The sequence below is a fragment of the Adiantum capillus-veneris genome, chromosome 1 (assembly GCF_014529385.1).
Source record: "Adiantum capillus-veneris isolate H3 chromosome 1, ASM1452938v2, whole genome shotgun sequence".
In the NCBI taxonomy this organism is placed as follows: Eukaryota; Viridiplantae; Streptophyta; class Polypodiopsida; order Polypodiales; family Pteridaceae; genus Adiantum; species Adiantum capillus-veneris.
Genome location: NC_140931.1, coordinates 84106869 through 84129653, shown reverse-complemented (window position 1 = coordinate 84129653; position 22785 = coordinate 84106869). Strand labels below are relative to the sequence as shown.

Genomic DNA, 22785 nt, shown 5'->3' with positions numbered 1-22785 from the left:
GGTTTGGTAGTTCAATTTTGGTAGTTTTGGTACTTTTAGATACTATTTGAAAGTGCTGCAAAAAGCTTGTTTGGTAGTTTGATTTTGGTAGTTTTGGTAGTTTTGGGTACTTTTAGGTACTATTTGAAAGTGCTGCAAAAAGCTTGTTTGGTAGTTTGATTTTAGTAGTTTTGGTAGTTTTGGGTACTTTTAGGTACTATTTGAAAGTGATGCAAAAAGCTTGTTTGGTAGTTTGATTTTGGTAGTTTTGGTAGTTTTGGTACTTTTAGGTACTATTTGAAAGTGCTTCAAAAAGTGGCTTTTGGTAGTTTGATTTTGGTAGTTTTGGTACTTTTAGGTACTATTTGAAAGTGCTGCAAAAAGTGGCTTTTGGTAGTATTGATAAGGTTTGGGTAGTTTAGTTCTGCATTGAGGGTATTTATATGTTTTTGGTACTATATGATTCCCGAGTTTGGTAGTTTTTGGTAGTTTTGGTGGTTTTGGTAGTTTAGGTTCTGTTTCGTAGTACAGTACTTAGAATTACTAGTCTCGGTATGACTTCTTGGTAGTTTTTGAAACTAATTGGGACCGCTGGTTGTCAACAGGCTGAGTATGACACTCTGGAGAAAAAATGGAAGGAAGGTCAAGAGGATACCCTATTTGTGAAGGAGATGTTGTCTGATATCAAGCTTGGGAAGAGGTTCCTACTATATCCTAGGCCCCAAGTTAATGATTCGGTAAATGTGATCCCGGTGTTTGGTATGTGTGTTGCATGCGGTGAGCCCTTGGAGTGCGCACATGTAGTCGGAACCTTCATGCTAGAGTGCCGACACCAATATCATCCCTTGTGCTTCAGTGCTCTGTTACAAAGCAGGGATCAATGTGTCAAGCCGGGTTGTAATATGGTAATCTCTGATTTGGAAAAGTCTTGGGCCAGTGGGCTTCAAGTTGTCAAGAGTAAGTATGTGTGCATTTTTTAATACATATGCGCACTTGCAACTTAGTGAGGTTTTCATACAAGTTAGTATGTGCTATCTTTCTTTGTGTTTGCAGAGGAGCAGGATGCTGCAGTTGCTGACCAGCACGCCACAAAGTCAGCTGCAAGTCGAATATGGGACGTGGATGAGGTGACAAGGGAGATATCATATGTTCTCCATGATCTGAAGCAAGGTAATTCTGTAGGGAAAGACAATGTGACGGGACAAAGATGCGAGGCAACAGGTGACAGCGAAAGTAAAAGTGAGGAGGAGGCCAGAGATGATAAAAAGACAGGTGATAGCGAAAGTAAAATTGAGGAGGAGGCCAGAGATGGTAAAAAGACTAAGGACAAGGAGGAAGGTAAAGTCCCTGTTGTTGTGGAGCTGGATGCGGAGGAAAGCCAGGATGCTGCCAACACAAAGCTCGATGAAGCAACAGCCAAGAAGGGAGAGGAAGAACCCACAAAGGGGGGTGTTGGGGAGGGGGTGGAAACCACAAAGGGGAGTGAAGGGGAGGTCAAAGAGGGGTCGGAAGGCAACAAAGATCGGAGGGAATCCGAGGATGAGCAAGAAGAAGTACTTGCGAACGATACTATTGTGGACAGCACCGACGGGGGCGTTGACTCTACTGTTGCCGATGCTGTTTTGAAGCGGAGAGGTGATTCCCCTGATTCCGTGACCCTGTAGGAACTTTTTTGTTTGCAGAGAAAGAAGCGCAATCGCGCCCGTGATCAATTATCCCGTGCGTGCAAACTGTAGCCAGTGAGAATCTATTGTATTCCACACTTTGTGCGTTTTAGTGACTGAGTCAACTTGATTTTTTGGCCCTGAGCTTTATTTGTTCTCTCTATCTAGTTCTGTGTTGGTATGTTACCTTTCGTTACATTACTGTTTCAATTGTCCTCACTATATGTGCATTACAGTACCAAATTTGGTACTTTTTGGTACTATTGAACTTGGATGCACGTCTGTCCACTATTACAGTACCAATTTGGTACTTCTTGAACTTGCGATTTCAGATAGTCCTTATCACTTGTGCAATACAGTACCAAATTTGGTAGTTTTTGGACCAGTTTTCTATTTTAGATATGATGTTTGCAATGTGTATTTGTCCCCACTCATTATGTTTGTTGGTGCTGTAGTAAGTTGGTGGCTAGACGAGACACCGGCAAGCACATTGTTGCAGCCTGATGTGGCTGCTAGACGCGGGCGGATGATTGTGCTTGATCTTAATGGCGTGCTACTAACCAGCTGCAGCGAAATCCTTGAGGAACTTGAGTGCCTACCAAAGGAGCAAACGCCACAGGTAGTCCATCTCGGAGGGAATGTAATTTGTCTTGTAAGGCCGGATGCGGAGCAGTTCATCCTACGGCTTAAACAGAAAGCCAGCCTAGTGTTGTGGTCCTGCTGTAGAAGGGAAAAACTGTTACACATGGTGAACGCATGCTTCCCCAACCATAGAAGGCAAAAATATTTTGCAGGGAAAGCATGCCCGCTTTGAATGTTGCAGGACATAAGTTACGCATACCTCTAACCTCGTTTTTTGGCATTAGCATATATTCTCTCCCAAGAGGACTGTGAAATATGGCGGGCCCGTATGTCGGAGGTGCCGGTTGTGCCCAAACACATGGGCGATAAGCCCGTTTTCCTGAAGAAGCTACGGACGTTGTGGGCAAGGCACCCGAAGTAGGACGCCAGCAACACTATTCTTGTAGATTATTGTAGATACAAGTCTCTTTAAAATGACTATGAAAACTGTATGGCAATCCGATCATACGATCCCATGGTAGTAGGAACCGATTACCCGTTTTACTTGCTGGATTTTGTTTTGCCTTGGTTGCTCGGGTGGATAAGGGATCGGTATCCAGCAGCGTACACTCGCAAAAACCCAGTCTTTGACACTAAAGACGATATTTCTGGGTACATTACTGATTACTTCATACAGATGGAGGGGTACTCTTATAAATTTGATCCCCCGAGGTAGCAGATTGCCATAATCATGTAAATAGTGGAATCTTGTAACCCGATACTATACAGAATGGAAAACCACTTCTCTTGTTCAGACTGTCTTGGTATCTTGATCTCTACTGTTGAAACCTCTGACTAATTCTGTTGAAACCTCTTGGAGCTAACCAGGTTGCCCAACATTTTAATTTTTGAGGCAGATAGCATCTATGTTTGGCATACCTTTCATGTTATCAACGCACTTCTAGACATTGTTCAAGGTGGTCGTATCAAATACGAATAGACAAACTGAAAAATATAAGAGGGGCAGCCAGCTCGTGAGAGTGCAATAGAGGAGAAGATGGAGGCGCTCAGGACAAAGCAAGGTGGTTGCCATCGGTTGACTTGTCAGAGCCAAAAAGCGAGAGGGTGTTTTCTTGTGGAAAGCATGGTGTTTTATCTCTTTTTCTCTCATGTTTGTAAGTGTCGAGTATCTGAATGGTTCTTGTGCAAATGAGGTTCTCCCAAGGATGTGGGTATTATGGTAAGTCGGGTATATGCATTTTTTAGTGGTCTGTCGTTAACCTAGGAATTTGTGTATGCCGGAGATTCGGCAAGGGGTTGTGGGTTGATTGGTTTGGGAATGCATATCTTAGAGGGACGATCTTCTCAACGGTCAAACAAAGTAAAGTCATGTCGATATGCTTGCTTGTGGATCATATCTAGTCAGGGTTGGTCGAGATCGGTCTTGGACACTAATTGTTTGCAGATAGGGAGTCTAGGTGTGTGTTTGCTAGGGGATCGGGATGATGTGAAATCACTGGGCTATAGAGAGTCATTCACCAAGTGTGCTGGTGGTTTTTCCATTTCCCCCTTTCCAACACCCACAAGGCACCATCCAAGAAGTCATCCCACAACTTTGTCTTATTTTTCACCATCTTTCTAATGATGCCTGCAATGACACCATTAGCTTTTTCTACCAAACCATTTGACTGGGGATAGTAGGGTGTACTGTGACGATGTGGAATGTGAAGTTCCTCACAGACTTCTGCGAGCAAGCCCTTTCTAAACCCTGGACCATTATCAAAAACAATCTCCAAAGGTGTGCCAAATCTACAACAAATGTGAGTGTAGACAAATTTGCTCACTCTCCTCTCATTTACCTTTGCCACACTTTGTGCTTCCACCCACCTAGTCATATAGTCTATAGCCACTAGAATGTAGAGTTTACCATTTTTTGTCCTAGGCAGAGGACCCATAGCATGAATGCCCCACTTTGAGTCCATTTACAAGCAAGATTTTCCTTGGACCATAAACCAATCTTCTATTCCCATTTACCTGACAATTGTGACAACTTTTACACCAATGTTGGACATCCACATGCAGACTTGGCCAAACATACCCCGCAAGCAAAATCTTCTTCACAGTTAATTCTTGGGCAAAATGACCACCACATGCCTCTTCATGAAAACCTTTTAGAATAGCTGGAATTTCCTCGATAGTTGGTACTCTAGAAATTCTACGCACTTGATCCTTCCTCTTCGATAGAGGGATCCTCCTAGGAAGAGATACGTGCTTGCCTTCTTCATGAGTCTCCTCTTCTGGGCCTTCGTGAAGTATTGTGGAAACTCAACCTCCAAAATGTAGCCAATAATGGGAGTCAATGACTCCGATCCCTGGTATCTTGGTTGCTTGATAGTTGCTGTCACCATGATGACCTGCATTTCTTTCTCAACACATGTAACTGCTTGTTGTGCAAGTAAATCGGCATCTTCATTTTGTTTCCTAGGAATATGATATAGTTTCACTTCTTCAAACTGATTAAACAATCTATGAATGGCATGAAATTTTGTCCTTAGGCTTTTATTCTTGCATGTCCAAATGCCTAAAATCTGCTTCACAATGCGAATTGCATCCCCTTTTACCATGAGATGTTGTATACCTTGGCCAATGCATATCTTTAAACCATGAAGTAGTGTGTCATATTCTGCTTCATTGTTGCTAGTTGAACCTAGTAGATTGACCTTCTCTTTCATGACCACCTCTCCACTTCGGTTGAGCAACACTAGCTCTCCCCCTGCTTTTCATGTGGCTCATCGAAAAGCTCCATCAAAGAATAAGGTAAAAGCATTAGGAATACTTTTTGGTGGTGGCAACGGTAGGGTCTTTATTTCAGGCACCTTAATCTCCTTCTCATGTACCCTATAAGTAAGGATCCCTGCCAATTGTGCACGCACACTATCTTCTACCTTGAAAGAGAATTGGAACTCTTGCAACTCCATAATCCACTTTGAGATCCTAGTACTAAGATTCATTTGAGATGACACCCAAGGAAACAAATTTTATGCAGTGATAATTACAAAAGGTTTTGGTAGCAATTAGGATATAAACTTTCTCACTGCAAACATGAGAGAAAGCATCATGAGTTCTGCCTCCGTGTAGCCTCTCTCCAAAGCATTCATGACCCTACTAGCAAAGTAGATGGGTCGCATCCGGGTACTATGGGGATCTTGTTGTAGTAAAACCACACCAATTGTTTCTTTCCCAACAATAGAGCTAACAAAGAATGTGTACTCCCAACAAGGAGGCATGAGTGTTGGTAGCTCTAACAGGATGACTTTAATGTTACAAAAGTACTCTTCAAGCTCATTAGACCATGCAAATTCTATTTGTTGTGTCAACTTTTGCAAAGGGTGAAGCAACTCTGAAGCTAAGTGAATGAAGCGTGACATATAATTCACCTTTTGAATGAATGAGATGACCTCTTTGAGATTCTTGGGTGATGGGGAGCTCAATAAGAGCCTTTTCCTTTGAAGGATCCACCTCAATGCCTTTATAGAAAACCTTGTGACCAAGCAAGATCACTTCATCCTCACCTATGTGACACTTGTCGGGGTTGAGTTGACCTCCCATGTTGTAGAGCTTCTTTAAACCTTCTTCTAACCTTTGTAGATGCAATGATTTTGAGCTATAAATGCAGAAATCATCAATGGACACCCTAATTGAATTTCCAAAGAATGCTTGAAATACCATGTTCATGAAATGTTGGAATGTTGCAGGAGCATTTGTGAGACCAAATGGCATGACTCTAAAATCATAACAACCCCAAGGAGTGATAAAGGTTGTTTTCAATTGATCCTCCAATGCAATCCCTATTTGAAAGTAACCTGAGTAGCCATCACACACAGTGTACTTCTCATGACCAGCTACCTCATTTAGTATCTCATCCTGAAATGGGAGGGGAAAGTGATCTCTTTTTGTTGCCTCATTGAGTGGACGGTAATCCACACACACCCTCCACTTTCCGTTTTTCTTAGGAGTGACAACAACGGGAGAAAACCACTTTGAATTCTCCAATGGATAAATGAAACCTGCTGCTAGAATCTTTCTTACCTCCTTGAGTAAAGTCTGCTCCTTGATGACTCCTAGCCTTCAAAGCTTTTGAGCCTTAGGTGTGACCTCTGGCTTCAACTCAATCTTGTGTTGAAAAACATCTACTCCACGCACATTGGTGTAATCTTTAGCAAAAAGTCTAGGAAATTTTCTTAACACACCTTTGAACTCCTCTCTTTCATCCTTTGTAAGTGTTGTAGACAACATACCTTCTAGCATTCCTTCATCTTCCACTTTTTGGTTCTCTTGGGAACCTACCTCTTCCAACCTGGGCAAGAGGTCTCTTGGTTGTTTGGCTTAAACCTTACCCCCATGACTTCAATGGAAGACTCGTCTTCAGTAATGTTGCCACTACTTTCTTCTTCTGAAGTGTTATCGGTCCAGCCTTCCTCCGTCTCACTTTATGATGATTCTTCATGGAGCTCCTCTTGGTGTTGCTCCTTCATGTCAAAGAAGACCTTCTTATGATTGTCATTCCTACAAATTAGCTTTCCACTCTCCCAATCCTTCAAAGCTCGCATTTTCATTAGCCATGGTCTTCCTAGGATAAATGGGTAACCATTTCCTTTGGTAGACATGACATAGAAATCCACTGCGTTCTTAATGCCAAAGTCCTCCACAAAAACATTTTTACAAATGACTACGCACCTAGCCTTGCTATTGTTTGCCATCTTGACTTTAATTTCAGGTGTCTCATGGATGTGCATGCCTAGTTTTTGCATGAGTCCCTCTGTCATGATGCAAATTTGTGCGCCCCCATCCACTAGACCTTTCCTAACCAATCTTCCTTTGATGTAACAATCTAGCACAGGTGTAATATCCTCATTCATTTCAGCTTGTGAAATTTTTACAATAGGCACACTCCCTTTCACCTTTCTCCTAGTGCTAACTTCCTTTGTTAAATCCCTCCTAACTTGTGGGCATAATGCAAGAAACTGAGGCCATGAGATATCAGGACCCTTACCTCTCATGTCTTCTAACACGTTGTATGGAGCCATACCATGTCCAAGAGGGAAGTCTTGGAGATTGATACGACGTCGAGTCCTCTTAGCTTCCTTGGTCTCCTTTGCCTTCTTGCCTTGTCCATGGTCACTCTGTGATGTGACTCCTTCTTTCTCTTTACCTTTTCCTCGGCCACGCTTAATGCCATTTGCTTCCATGTCAACATCATTTGAATTTGTCACCTCTACCACATTCACATTTGGATCTGGCAAGGGTGGAACTCCTTCTACCCCTTGTGGAGGTGGTCTTGTTCCATTTGGCCTTTGTAGAAGCCTTGGTTGTTGACCCATTCCTTCACCTGCATTCATTACTGGGTAATTCAAGTTAGGTCTCCCTGGCTCGCCATGGGTCCAAGGACAATTATACATCCCATGTCCAGACTCTCCGCAATTCCAACATTGCAAGACTCTCCTAGGTCGTGGCTCTCTCTCTTCTAACTTCTTTGCTTGTGCCTTTGGACCTACAACTTGTGCAAGGTGAATTGACAGGCTACTTAAAGATTCATTTAACTTCTTGATTACTTCAGCTGTTACCTCAAGAAGCTCCCTAGATGTTGATGCTTGTGACTTACCTTTGGGTCTAAGACCTTCTATTGGAACCTCTCCCCTTAGACACTTGAGTTTTCTATACTTCTTGGAAACTCTAATTTTAGTTGCATCATAGGTGGCAAGTGCATCCGCCTCCACCTTTACCTTAAGATCAGGAAAGAGTCCAGCTATGAATCTCTCCTTCTTTAGAAATTCTGCACCATCACCAGGGTTAGCAACATTTTGTATCCATAGAGCCCAAAGATGTAGAAACTCTTGCTTGTACAAGTAGTAGTCATCTAAATCTTTTTGCTTATGAGAAACAATGTCTTGCCATAGTTTTTAAGTGTTTTGGGGATCAAAGAAGTATCTCTTGAAATGATTCAAAACTTCTGTGTAATTCCCCTTAACTTCCTCAGGCAAAGAGTCAAACCAAGTGCTAGCATCTTTCCTAAGGACCACCTCAAACATTTCTACGCGTTCTTGATCAATTACTATCCTCTTGATACGGCAAGACATCTTGAAATTTGCTAAAAAAAAATATGCATCCTCTCCAGGCTCTCCAAAGAAAAGAGGATATCCGGACATTTGGTGTTGGCTTTCCATTCTTATGAAAGATTACAACACGAGTTACAACAACGGATACAATAGAAACTTAGAACCACTCGCCTGCAAATGAAGAAGTAAGAAAGTACCACTCTAGGTTTTCTTCTTTAGCTCTCCAAGCTTCAATGAGGTCTTGATTTGTTTGATCAAAACAAAAAGGTAGACTATTTATGAGCTCTAAGAAGGGTTGAAATTCTTCAAAGCTGAGGCGATAAATAGAAATATCTAGAACTGCATTTTCTGGATCTAGAAGAGCAACCATGTCCCAAGTGATGAATTGCACTTGCTCTACAATTCCCAACACACAAGCGGTTTGTATAAAAACTAGATCTTCATGCTCATCGAAGGCTATGAGAAACTAGCAATTGACTAGGAGCTCCTTTCCTTCGAGTTCCACATAGTCAGAATGAGGCAACCTTCTCACAATTTCATAAAGAACATCCTTATCAAGTCCAATCAAGCTTGCAAGATTTAAAGAATCCACTTGTGCTACAAAATTACTGGACAAAAACTCCTTAGAATTATGGTTAAATCATTCATAAGTATCAAGAGATTTACAATGTCTCTATGAACAAAGTGTCATAGAAAGTAGAGAAGGATGAGAATTTATACAAATTTGCAATCTTCTCTATGGTCTCTTCATTAAGACAAGCCCTAAATAGCTCCCTATCTCCTTTGTTGAAAGTGAAAGGAAGACTATTAATAAGATGCAAATGAGGGAAAAATTCACCAAATGTGAGTCTATGAAGCATGAACTCTGGCCGCAAGTTTCCTGAAGAGTCTTCCTCAATGGTGAAATGCACTCACCAAACACCAAATTTCACTCTATTTACCAATCTTAGGGCACACACTATTTGGATGAATGTGCGGTCTTCCTTAGTGCCCAACAACAAGAGGAAAATGGAATCCACACGCAGGACCTTTCATCTTAGCTTCACCACCCTTTTGTTATGAGGGAGACACTTTACTACCTGCTCCTGCAACTCAATCGGTAATAGAGCTAGATCTCTAAGGATTGAACTTTCACTGCACACACACTCCCTTTTAGAACAAATGATCGTTTTTTTGTTTTTGTAACAAACTTGGACAAAGAAAAAACCAACATACACACTATTTTGTTGGGCTGCACTTCATTTTAAAATAAAATGAACACATGTATATAAAAAAAAGTGTGGTAGTTGATGAGAGGTAGGATGAAAGGTTGTGAAGATGCAATAATTTTTCCTGTTCTTTCAACCCCAAACATAAACACCATACGCTGCTGAAAATGTATCTTTCTACTGAGTGCAATATTTATCCTAATATGTGGTGTGAAGTAAAAAGGGAATAATTTTGGGCCATCATCCATGCTCTATACATAACCTAATGCCTAAAATAGAACAAAGATATATACATCCAAACTAAGATCGTACCTAATGAGAGGCAAAATAAAAGGATTTACCAAGGCGTTTGTTTCGGCTAACCTAAGAGAACTTAAAATTCTACGAATTACACGTTGAAATTGCAACTTAGTACTAACAATTATGTGTACCTTTTTCCTTGCATACAAATTCTCATGATTCATGAACTACTTGACTATTCTAAAGATTGATTCTACACAAAAACATACACAAGTTGGCTCCTCAGTGGGGGCACCAATTTGACGTGGTCCGGGGCGAGCAACAAGAAGAGTGGCCTCTAAGCACCCATCTAGGTTCCCGTGCTGCTCAATTGGGTTGGGATTGAAAAAAACAACAAACACACACACAAACCCGCAACCTAACCCTACACAAATTTGCGGCACCACCTAGTTTGGGATGCGAACTAGGACGCGTAGAGAGAGAGAGAGAGAGAGAGAGAGAGAGAGAGAGAGAGAGAGAGAGAGAGAGAGAGAGAGAGAGAGAGAGAGAGAGAGAGATAGTGCTTGGGCTGCTTTGAAATGTATCGGCAGTGATCAAGCGAACACAATTATATATGTAAGAAAGAGAGAGAAGGGGGAGGGGGTGCTTGTTTCATTAATACCTTCTTACAAATCTGTCATGACCAATCAAAGTGAGATTAGTATTTGTTCAACATATCTTGAGTAAATTACACCACAACACATCACAAGAAAAGCCACCCCAATCACTGTCTTAAGGCCAGGGGAGTCCTCTCCACCCTGTCGCCCCCTTACAGTATGTGGGATTTATGGATAAATTGATGACAACACCCAGAGACATGCTATCAAGAACTTAAATAAAACACCAAGACACTTACACATCATTGTTGTCCATGACTTCACCTTGGAAGAGAGACAAAGTATCCATGCTTAATCCATATCCATCCTCCTTGATTCAGCAAATGTTGGGCTTACACTAGTAGGAGAAATGATAGATTTCCTACTCTCAATCGAATGATCACTCTCTCTTACAATGGCATAGAGTTCCCTTGCTAATCACCCCTAATACAACACATGCATATGCATAAGCCAATGAGCTTCCACTCAAGAGCTCCTTCTAAAGAGGTTGAGCTTGGCTTCTCACGCTATAGCATAGTGCTCTTGCTTATGACTCCCCCCTTTTGTGTTAGCTACACCCTCCTTTTATAACAATTTTGAGGACTAGGGTTACTCCTCTAACCATGGTTGGGTTAGATTTTCAACACTTATCTAATTTATTTTGCTTGGAATTATCAAGAAGTTGGCGGGGATAGATGAAGAAAAGAGAGAGGAGAGAAGTGGAGGTGATAGGACTTTTCATAGTAGGTTAGTGTTAGTAAATTAGTAGAGTTAGTATTTTTATTGATTTACAAATGAAATTGGATATTTACAATGGGAGTATTCATGTAGGATACAAATAAAGAAGAAAAAACTCTTAATAGGTAAGAAAATATGGATTTATTACAATGTTGATGCTCCAAGTGTCTTGAGTAGGGTCAATTTTGACGCTTGTTGACGGTCCACTAGCTTTGACGGTACGTTTTTTTCTCCACTCTTGACCTTCCTTGGGAGCCAAGCTAATTGAATATGAGTAATCAATCACCATGATGCTGTCTTTCAAGAGAAGAGGCTGAATTTTGTGGTTTTTTTTATAGATATGGGTAATATGGAGGAGGAAAAATGAGACTAGGTGGTCAATTTTCGAATGGAAGTGTGTGTAGGAGACATGAGTTCACCATGGTTTCTCTTATTCTTCAAGGTTGAGAAGAAGGTGAGTAGGGTGCAGAGAGGAGTGGTGAGAGAGGTGGGGATGATGAGTGGAGAAGTGTGTGTGAAAGAGGAAAATGATAAAGTGGAAGAGGGAGTGTGGCTGCATAGCATAGGCAAACTGGGGTCCACCAATAAAATCATAGCTCACATCTCGTAGCTCAAACAAAAATGAAAAACTTTGAGGCAAAAGTCTAGCCCACGAGCTACAACTTTGGTTTGTATCACCTTTTCAAATTCGGAGAGCAAGTGACCTTTAAAAATTCTGCAAAACCGATAGTATTTTCCCATTGCACAAAGTCCTTGTAGGGTCCTTCTTTGGATGATTGTTTTGAATGCTTCCAAGAGTGAGCCCTCCATAGTGCATGCATGCATGCCACATACCCTTGACCTTATTTGGTAGGTCTATAATTGAAGATATTGTTGAGATCATGACATAAATGAATAGTAAAACTAAGGAAATCAAATATTGATGGGTCTAAAAAAATATGTACATGTCAAATATAAATATTACAGGTGGGAAAAATATAATGGGGTCAAAATAAATCTCTCTCATTATAAATCTACCATAAAAAGATGAATATTTTTGGTGTTCTAATTTATGAGAGTAATAGAGAATAGATGTAGGAAGGAAAAAATCACAATAGTGAAAGAATATACACATAAATAAAACTAATTTTTTTGGAATTTTGTTGGGATGGAGTTACACCAAAAATAAGAGAAGCTTGCATGAAATTACTTCTTTATGGAATAAAGAGTATGTAAAATCTTAAGAAGAATTGTGGTAATGGTGAGTCAATGTACATAGCACACCTAGGTAGAAATATTAAAAAAAAACCAAAATAATTATGAAAAATCCTTTATTTAGGCCCTATATACAATGAAATATTTACACACAAAGAGGCCATAATATACATTTTTTTTAATTGTTTTTTTTATTTTTTTGGCTCAACTAGCGCAGTGACTAGCTAATTGAGGGTTTTTAAGAAAATATGGGGAAAGTCCCCTAACTCATACACGTCTATGTACAGTGAAATGGTGGGGATAGCCACAATGTTTGGGTGATTTTGGTAGGGTGAGGTAGCTCACTATGGCATTTTGGATAGCCAAAAAACGGCTATCATTAGTGGTGAGCATGTATATGGCAAGGAAGGGTTTGGGTTTCTTGTACCACTTGTGATCATGTAACTTGAAGCTTGCATCATGCAAGACACTACTATGGGTGTGAGAATTCTTGATGAGATTGTTTGTCCCACCGATTGCTAGAAAAACATGATGCGATGTTTATGCCAAACCTGTCACCCTCAATAAAGCACAAAAGGCCTTAATTAACTTTTGACTATACGTGTAATCTATTTGAGCAAAAGAAAAATATTGTTGAATAGTGTTCAACTTTACGTGTGGTTTCTTTTGACTGTGAACAAAAGAAAAATTGTTGTTTTTTGAAGCATGCCATTTGCAAGCTATGAACATGCTTTACGTTTAAATGTGTTAGTGAAAACATTGGGATGGTACTCAAGACCTATTGGAGAAACATGTGCTTTGTGGTAATTTGGTTGATGTGTATGGCCAGTTGTGGCTCACTCATATATGGAAAATTGATGTGGTTTACTGAAGTCTATTGATTGCAAAATATGCCCAACATGGTCGTGATAATGTGGTTTCTCATAGTGTGTTTATGACATACGTGGGGAGATGCAAACACCTCACATGCTAATTGTGCACCTGGAACAATTTAAAATTTGAGATAATATTTGGCTAGCAGACTATGCACAACATTCAATCACATATAGATAGGAAAAGGTTGAAGGTGATCTCTTTTGGTGGGTTTATGCAATTCATGCATTGATCTTGATAGAAAAAATCAAGATTGCACACTCATGGGATGAAAGGCAAAAGAAATCTATAGGTTGTGGGCAGATTGTTACATTGTGAGTTGTTCATTTTCATGCTTCAAACCTTACTGGTTGGGCACGAGAAGCTGTGGAAAAACAAACTTGGGTTGATTAGCTGTAATGATTGGTCATCAATGTGCACTAGAACTTGGATGAATTTTGGGGATGTTTTTTATCCAGTCACACATCAAACTTTGCATCAAGCCAGTCATAGATAAGGTTTGATTTGGAGCAGGTCAAGGGTTGATTTACACTAGCTTTGGATGGGTCATAATTGGAGGAGTGTCTAGAGTGCACGTTAATTGGGCACATCATTTGAAATTCAAACTAAGACACATTAAGGATACACTCGAGTCGATTCCTTAGTATGTTGTTAGTCACTATGCTACACACTCTTTGACAAGTTTTATTCAGTTAGAGCATGTGAGACCTAAATTTTATATGAAAGATAGATAGTTTAATTCATTGATTTTCGTATAAGCGTAGAAAGGGGGGGGGGGGGGAGAAGGAATATTTCCTATTACGAGTCGTATATAGGGGGTTTATCAAAGTTGTCCACTCGCAGGTGGCATCCCATTTTGTATACAGAGTGAATCCCCCAAGGCCTAAAGGAAGGAGGACTCTTACATCCATTGGAGATTCCCAATGGTAGATGGGAAAGTATCTCTATGGATTTCATCGTGGGTTTACCAACCACTATACAAGTTCATGACTCGGTATGGGTGGTCGTAGACCAGTTGACTAAACTATGCAAGTTTATTCCAACCAAGTCGACAATAAAAACTCCAGAATTAGCTAAGTAATTGTGAACAATCTGTACAAGTTGTATGGATTGCCAAGTAGCATTGTGAGTGATCATGATCCCAAGTTTAAAATTCATTTTTGGAGGGTTTGTGTTTAAACAATTGGGTACACAACTCAACCTCAATACAACTGATCATCCTGATACGGATGGTCAAACTGAACAAGTCAACCAAGTGCTAGAGGATATGCTACAAGCATACGTTAGCAAGAAATAAACATACTGGGAAGAGTATCAACCGCTTCTTGAGTTTGCTTACAACAGTGCTAAGCATGCCATGGTTGGTTCTAGTCCTTTAATGCTAATGTATGGTTTTCAACCTAGGTCACCAGTTACGGTGGGGTTGGCAACCAAAAAACTCGAGCAGGTTAAGGATTTTATCCAGGAACATATGGCTATGCTGAAACTTGATCATCAGAATGTCTGACAAGCGCAGGATCAGTATAAGAAGTATGCTGACAAGAAACGTCAGCAAGTTACCTTCAAGGAATGGGAAGAGGTATTTTTGCGTGTGCCAGAGCATTTAGAAAGTTTTAAGATTGGGCCAACACCTAAATTATCTTGGAGATAATGTGGACCTTTCAAGATACTCAACCTTACAAACTCTCGTTACCTGTACACTCTCGTGTCCATCCGGTATTTCATGTAAGCTGCTTATGTAAACGCTTGCATGGGGACAAAAACATCATTGAACAACAAATTTGGGTTGATTTCGTTGAGCCTCCTACCCAACCGTATGAACCTGAACATATTCATGACTATCATGATTTACGTATGTGTCATCATGTGCGTCAAAAGGATCTTGTCAAGTGGAAAACCCGACCTAAAGAAGGTGCCACTTGGGAAACCATTAGTGTTCTTAAGAATAAGTTTTCCACTTTTGTTTTTGAGGACGAAAACATTTCTCCAAGGGGGGAGTAATGTCATGACAATGGCATAAACCCCGTTGGTCAAGGACTAGACTCAAGGGGTCGGTTGCTAGTGTGGATAGGGAATGAGGCCCAAGGGGCTATATAAAGGGAGGTTGGGAGGTTCATTCTCATAGCAGTCCCACCAGGGGGTTTACAGAGTCCTCATTTGTGTATAGACCCTATAAATTCTCATGCCTTTTCCAACCATGTAAGTCCTCATGTGTATCCAAAGTCTATAAATCTTCATGCTTTTTTCGACCTTGTAGGTCTTCAGATTCAGCTGTTGGCAAGGGATCTGTTATTCCAAGCTTTGCAAAGACAATTTTGATAGTTTCTTCATCATCTTTATCTTGTAATAGCCCATCATACTTGAGCAAGCACTCATTGATAGCAGATTCAAGCTTAGCCTACATCTGCTTGCAAACCTCTGCATAGGTAGGCACATTAACACAATCCGCATCATCTTCATACATGCTTGGATGCCAACATTCTCAAATGATAGTAGCTATAAACTTTCTCCAACTATGCAGATTTTGTTGTTGAAGCTCTTGACCTTGCTCAATAAAATTCAAAGATCACAAATTTGTCAAAATTTAGAATCTTTTGTTCTTTTGGCACTCCATGCAGCTTCAGCTCCTCTTAATAGCACTCCAAGTAACCTGTTGGACCATAGCCTTAAAAAATGGTTGGCTTATAAAAAACTGAGCATTTGGCATTTTCAAGAGCCAATTGTTGCAACCTTTCTTGCTTTCAGCTTTCTACCTCTTCAAATTCCCTTCTTCCCAATGCTAACTCTGATACTTTTTGTTTGTGTTATCCTACTCTTAAAATCCACCCATTTTACTTTTTGAAGACTGTTGTAATTCCTGGTTCTTGATTTTTGAATCGGTATCCAGATTTTGGTTTATTTTTTGCACTTGACATGCTTATTATTGCTGCAAAATAGCAGCCATTAGCCTCATAATGATGCATCTCTTTCTCTTGGCTTGTCAACATGGCTAGTTTTGTCTACCCCGATTAGATTCACGTTGGGTTCACCAAATTTTTTTTGAGTGCGTGGGTCTCCAAAGTTGACCGGGAAAGTGCTAGGCTTTTGGCTGTAGATGAATAAGCAGTGGAGACACAAACCAAAGTGAAATGAGTGCAATCAGAAGTGATTTAGTGTTAGTAGGATGATAAAGTGATGCTTAAAGAGCAACCACGGGAGAAAATAATGACAAGAAATAAAAACAATGGCCAAACGCAGGTTGAAACAAGATATTGACACTCAATTGATGTTGGCAACCAGTAGATCCTTCCAATTTTCTATATCAGAAAACCCTATTACAAAGATTGCATTTGCCATTGTCAGTATGCCGTTTGATTGCAAACTCCTAATCAAAGATCCCCAACTTGAAGAAATCTACAATCGCCAAGCACAAATCCCACCCTGTACTGCTCCCTTGCTCTTCAGTTCCCTAGACTTTCCATTTTTCCCTCTATCTAGTTGAGTTTTGCCTTCTCTCTTTCTTGTCGTGCACATATGCCTTTGTGCCTTCTTAATTTGTCTCAATTCCTCCTTCTATCCTTCTTGGTTGTGGAAAAAAAACTTCCCTCTACTTGGTACTCAATTTCACACACACACACACACACACACACACACAGAGAGAGAGAGAGAGAGAGAGAGAGAGAGAGAGAGAGAGAGAGAGAGAGAGAGAGAGAGAGAGAGAGAGAGAGAGAGAGAGAGAGAGAGAGAGAGAAAGAGATCTTCCCGCTTTTGTCTCCATTTAGAGCTTCTTATGCTGATTATGAGGAAGCCATGCCAAGCTTTTGGTTATGTTATGCCTTCCAAAGAACTCCCACTTGCCTGTACTGATTTGTCGAGAGAGAGTGAAAATCCTCAATGCCCAAGTTCTTCTTTTTCCCTCCTCTCTTGCCAAGACACCCACAACCTCCCTTCTCCCCCACATTCACCACCTTCTCCTGTGTCGAGGTCGAGAGCAAGAGAATCTCCTCACTTCCACCGGCCTCGAGGTCAAGAGTGCAAGCCCTTGAGAGCTCCCCTCCCCGTTCACCTCCATCCCTTCTTTGCATGTCGTCTTCCACTTTCTATAACTCTTCCCTGCACATCATGTTTCCTCCTCCCACGGCTTCAAGCTCCCGAGAGCATGACATGGCGTGCTCTTTCCTGATTACTCTTCTCTTTGCATGACGTTTTCCCCTCCTTATCTCCTCCCATGCTCAACACCCGAAACTGCCTCAGCAAAAGAAAAATATTCCCCTCCCTTTCCATCATCTTCCTCCCAAGATAATCTTAAGATTTTGCAAGAAAGAAAAAAAACAGGAAAAAAGTTTCCTCCTTTCTTCTCTCCCACCCTCTTGTTTTTTGCTAGGCTACGCCCTTTCCTTTTCCTTTTCCTTTCCTTTTGTCCCCCCCCCCCCGCCCCCCCAACATTTTTACCTTTAACCCTCCCACAAGCATATTCCCCACTCTCCCTCGTGAATGTCCCTTTTTGAAAAGGGGCTATCTTCTTCAATAAAATGAATCTAAGCAATCATTCATATGAACTTCTCCCCCCATGGGCGGCTGGCTCGTCCACTACACCTTCTTGGATTACATATTAACCAAAGCATACCTAGGCACAACCTTTTTCTCCAATAGTCACCCCGCTTGCCCCAACCATGTGGGACATATATTGTTATCAATGCACTCCAGCAGATTAATTGTTTTTAATCCTCTACTAATAATTTTTAGATAGTAGGATTGTGATTCTCAAGACAAACTACACACAAATTTTTAGTGCACAATATTTTTGAGCATGTTTTTGAAAATACCGTAAATGAGTTAAGTTGCTTTGGGATAGTGAACAACAAACAGTTTGTAAGTACTTTGCTACTCAACCATACTCCAAGGCGGTGTCAAATAGGTAGTAAAATGTTTTCTCTTTTTATGCCTTGTCTAGTCCATTGATACTTGCACACAAATTTTCCGATTTAGGCAATGTGTATATGCTCATCTTGGTGTAGATTTGTCGATTTAGGAAGCACCAATAAATTATGCAGATCTATCAATTTTGGGCAGCACAAGTGCACATTTGTTGATTTAGGCAACACCCTAACAAACAACCGATTCACTAGTTTAGACAGTACAATGTAAATTTTCCGGTTTAGGCAGCACAAGTGCAGATTCACCAATTTAAGCAGCACGTTTGATTGGTGTCAATTTGCCTATTTATGCAACATTGATTACAAAATCATGCTATAGTGGCTTACCACCAATGTGCTAAGCATGATTTTGTTACTTGAGTATATAATGGAATAGATTTTTGGAATTGAATTTGGATTGGGATTTGGATTTGTTCCTGTCACAACAATGTTTATGGAATTGGACTTGAAATTTATGAGAATTGATTATTAAACAATGAAAGTGACCAATGATATCTTGGATATGACAAAAACTACTTATTCTAGTGGTATGAGACACCAGATATATTGTATGTGGATGATGACACGCATAGGCAAACTCAGTTGTTTAAGTTATTGAATTTTTATTTTGTTACATGATATTTCTGTCACATAATTTTAACCATTGTTTTTTACAAGTATGGATTGCATATTCTTATCTTCGTAACTGAGGACATTTTCTTTCTAATGAAGATGTATCTAATGAAAATGGAAAATCATTCATTTATTGTAGATGATAAGTGGTAAAAGCATGGGTGAGTTATGGGCTACGCAAAAGGAGATCACATTTATGAACATTTCATTATTTAAGTGCTCTTTATGAGCTACGTTGATTTTATGTCCGGGTGGACAATTTGTTTCCATTTTGACCATTCAAGAAATCTACAAATAAATACATACGTGCATGAGGAAAATGCTCAATCTTTCACGGGGGGAGATTTCACCTAGTGCTTGTGTCATCCTTCTCTTCTCTCACCTCTCTTCTCTCCTCTCTTGTCGTTCTTGTGTAGCACTCCACTCTAGGAGGGGCACTTGCACGTTCTCTTCCCCTCGCCCTCTCCCTCTCTACCTCTTTCGTAGCAATCGTGCTATGAAATTTTTGTGTGTACACGGTTGTTCAAGTATGTAGATCTGTCAATTTTATCATTTGACGAGGGCTATCGGTGTATTTTGGAGGCACGCCCCACTTTCCATTTCTTATATAAGGTCTTACCTCACCTTAAAAATCCTATGAGTTCAAGGCATGTGGACATCACAACAAGTGATGTCCACTGCGACGATGAGACGGATAATGATGTCCTTGATAGAGTTGATGATGTTTTAGTGAAAGCATAAACAATGATGGAGTGGAGGTACTTCCACTTTACCAGTGTGCCATGCATGCAATGTAGGAATATTAAATATAAGATAATAAGACCTTGGCTACAATGACGTTCTCAACAGTTTGAACCGATACCATACATGCCACAATTGTACTGGCATGGATACATCACAATTCGACGTTTTTAAACATAAAATGTGATATTAATTGCCCATGTCCCAAATTTGACTGCCATTGCTGTTGATCCCAAGTAAATGAGTAGTGTATCGGTATGGGGTAGAAGCCTTGCTTTTGATATGGATTGTAAAGTAAGGTTTTATTTAGCTAGAGTTAAGTTGAATCGAACTGCTTCTTTGCTTATTGCTTAGGGGGCAGAGAGTATTTTAAAGCCCAATGCCCCTTTCTGAGAGTTACCTCTAATATTTTATTATAACTCCGGGCGCATCGAGGGCAGGTAACCTCTCCCTCTACCTAGTTTCCCGGATAGAACTATTCCTTTATAGTCTCCCCTACTTCTCTCTTTAACGGCGGACAAATACTTTGATACATGGAAGTTCTCGTTTCAGGAGATTAAAGCCGCATGTTAAAGAAGGGAAGAGGCAACGTCGAAGATTTAGTTGTGGTTCTAAACTCAATTCTAAGCCGCACTAAGTCAATCAGTGCAAAAAGCGGCAGCCATTCTACGTATTCCCTTTCATCTAAAGGCCAAATCTGCCACTATAGCTAACCATTAGGATAGGAACTGCCATGAATGCAGGAGACTGCCCTAGCTAAGCGAGTTATTATTAACACCAAGGCAAGGTTTGAGATTTGACGGAAAAAAGAGGAAATGATTTCCATTTTAATAATAATAAGGGTTTTTTGGTAGCTATTTGTTTTAATTGCTCTTCGTGACGCCGCGGAACCTTGGTAATTGGGATTTTAGGATGCAGCTATACCTATGATGTAAGGAATAATTGATTCGCATCATGATATTCCGGTCTTCTTAATCATTATTTTGATTTTTGTATTACGGATATTGATCCACACTCTATGGCATCTCCATTATTGAAAAAACTCCATTCCTGAAAGAATGGTTCACGGAACTACTATAGAGATCATTTGGACCATTTTTCCTAGTTTCGTTTTGATGTTTATTGCTATACCTTCTTTTGCTTTATTATATTCGATGGACTAGGTAATAGATCCAGCCATTACTATTAAAGCTATTGGACATTAATGGTATTGGAGTGCGCTTTTTGACAAAGGTGATGGAAGTGCAACAAAATTCATTGGACTGCTTCTATGGTCCATAAAGTATCTGGCTCACTAAATAAGAGACGGAAATTTAAGAAAATCACATGTTGCCCCCTATCCTGGTTCATCCTGGTATATATAGTGAAATAGCATTCAAACACGCTACAAATCCCTCCCAAGAACGTATGTTGATATCATATGCCAAACTTTGGAAGGTTCTATGAAAGATGTCTAAAATTGAAGCCTTGATTCACATTAAAAACTTCATCAAGGAACTCTGCTCATATCCATCTTAGGCATCTACAAACATTCACCTATCATGTAATTTGCAAGAGAAACTATATGTTGTTCAGTGTTGGCATTCCCTCAAAAGAACATATAGACTGACATGGTATACCATGTCCTACTAGTACAAGAGAAATGCTTAACAAACCAAATCCAAGCAGCACAAAGAGATGCACCAGATGGATGTGTCCAATCAAACCTTCAAAGAATAAAAAAAGAAAAGAAACTTTTTCAATATCTTGACTACATGTTATGTATCTATCAATCTATTGCATCCTATAAAAATAATTGAAATAGTCGAGACCTACTCGTGATGGCGTGCGAATGATTGTGGCAACTCATTAACAATATCTGATAAAGTCCTATGGACTTAGTGCATGGGGACAATGCTTGTTTGAAGCAATTAAAACAAAATTTTTGCACCTTTGCTCTCTGAAAATTTGTGGTTGAAAGTCTCTTCTTGGCCATGCTGACCGAGATCATTTCCCCTTGGTGGGATATTATGTATTTTGAGATGAAAGAGATGATCAACTTCATAAGTTTCCTTACCTAAGTGGCAAGCAATTGAACTCAAACTGCCAACTTACGAAATCCGTCATCAAAATTTTGGAGATAAGATTGCGTGACGTACTCCTTTGCTTCAGAAAAATTACTAGTATCCTCCAAAATTTTAAGCACATTGTGGGGAGGAGGAGTGGATACCCTTGGAGAAAGATCAAAATCAAAAAGGTGATTCTCAGGAAGCTCCATATCCAAAGAATCAAACACAAGGTCCATAACAAACTGCATACAAGAGCAAGATTAATAAGTACCTAGAAGAAACACCTCCTTGCAAAATCAAAGAACAAGTGCCAAGTTAATCAATTAGCCTTGCTAAATTGATACCAACAAGAGCTAGTCAATTGTTGATGTTGATCGCGATTCTTCATTTAAAAAAATACCATCCCATCACAAATTGTGTCTATACTCAAACGTGCGCTGAAAAATATCGTGTCTAATCCATAACCCATGGTTGATACTGCTTTGTGAGGTGAAAGCTTCGTTGACAAAGAAGGTAAAAAATATGCTTACTTGTATGACGCTTAGAACTTTTTGTAAGTTGTTGAAATTGCAAGAATTTGCAGAGCTTTCAGAGAGATTTGACAACGAGAGTCCGAAGTCCGGTGCTTCTCTTCCGAGCTTCAAGGTTCTTTACTTGCGAGCCATCTCAAGGAGATTTTTTTTTTATTTTTTTTTTTTTGGGGGAGGGGGGGGGGGCATAATCACCCTCCCTCGCTTGAATTATTTTTAAATTCAACCCTAAAGGGTTGGCCTTGGGCGCCCCTAGTGAGAATGCATCGAGTTACTATCCATAGAGGCGATGGGAACGGCAGTGTGGGAAGAAGAAGATGAGCACGTCGCGTTTGCCACACACACACACACACAGACAAAAATGCCTACTCGACAACACGATCTCAATGGAATGACTACCTCGCAATTTTGTCATGGTCAATGGTAACACCTTCTAAAATGGCATTTTGATAAATTGTTTATGGATTATTTGCTATATTTTATAAGCATTGCAACAATTTATCAAAATGCCACTTCCATTATACCTTCTTCTTGCTAAGCGGCTCTGCACACACTATCTCCTTCCGCCTAACTTAGATAGCCTTCATGCACGCCTTCTCTAAAAATAGCTTTACAGCTTGATTAACTTAGCTCTGATACCATTGTGAGACCAGAGGGAAACTATACCATTCTCTCCACCTAGCCTCTGCCCCTTATATGGGCACCCCGGAGCTTGGTTCAGACTGACCCT

The 22785-nt window shown here is 40.2% G+C and overlaps 1 pseudogene; it reads left to right on the top strand.

The window, feature by feature from the left end:
- Positions 1-650: 650 nt before the first annotated feature.
- On the top strand, positions 651-1715 carry LOC147465087 (uncharacterized; annotated as a pseudogene).
- Positions 1716-22785: the final 21070 nt, after the last annotated feature.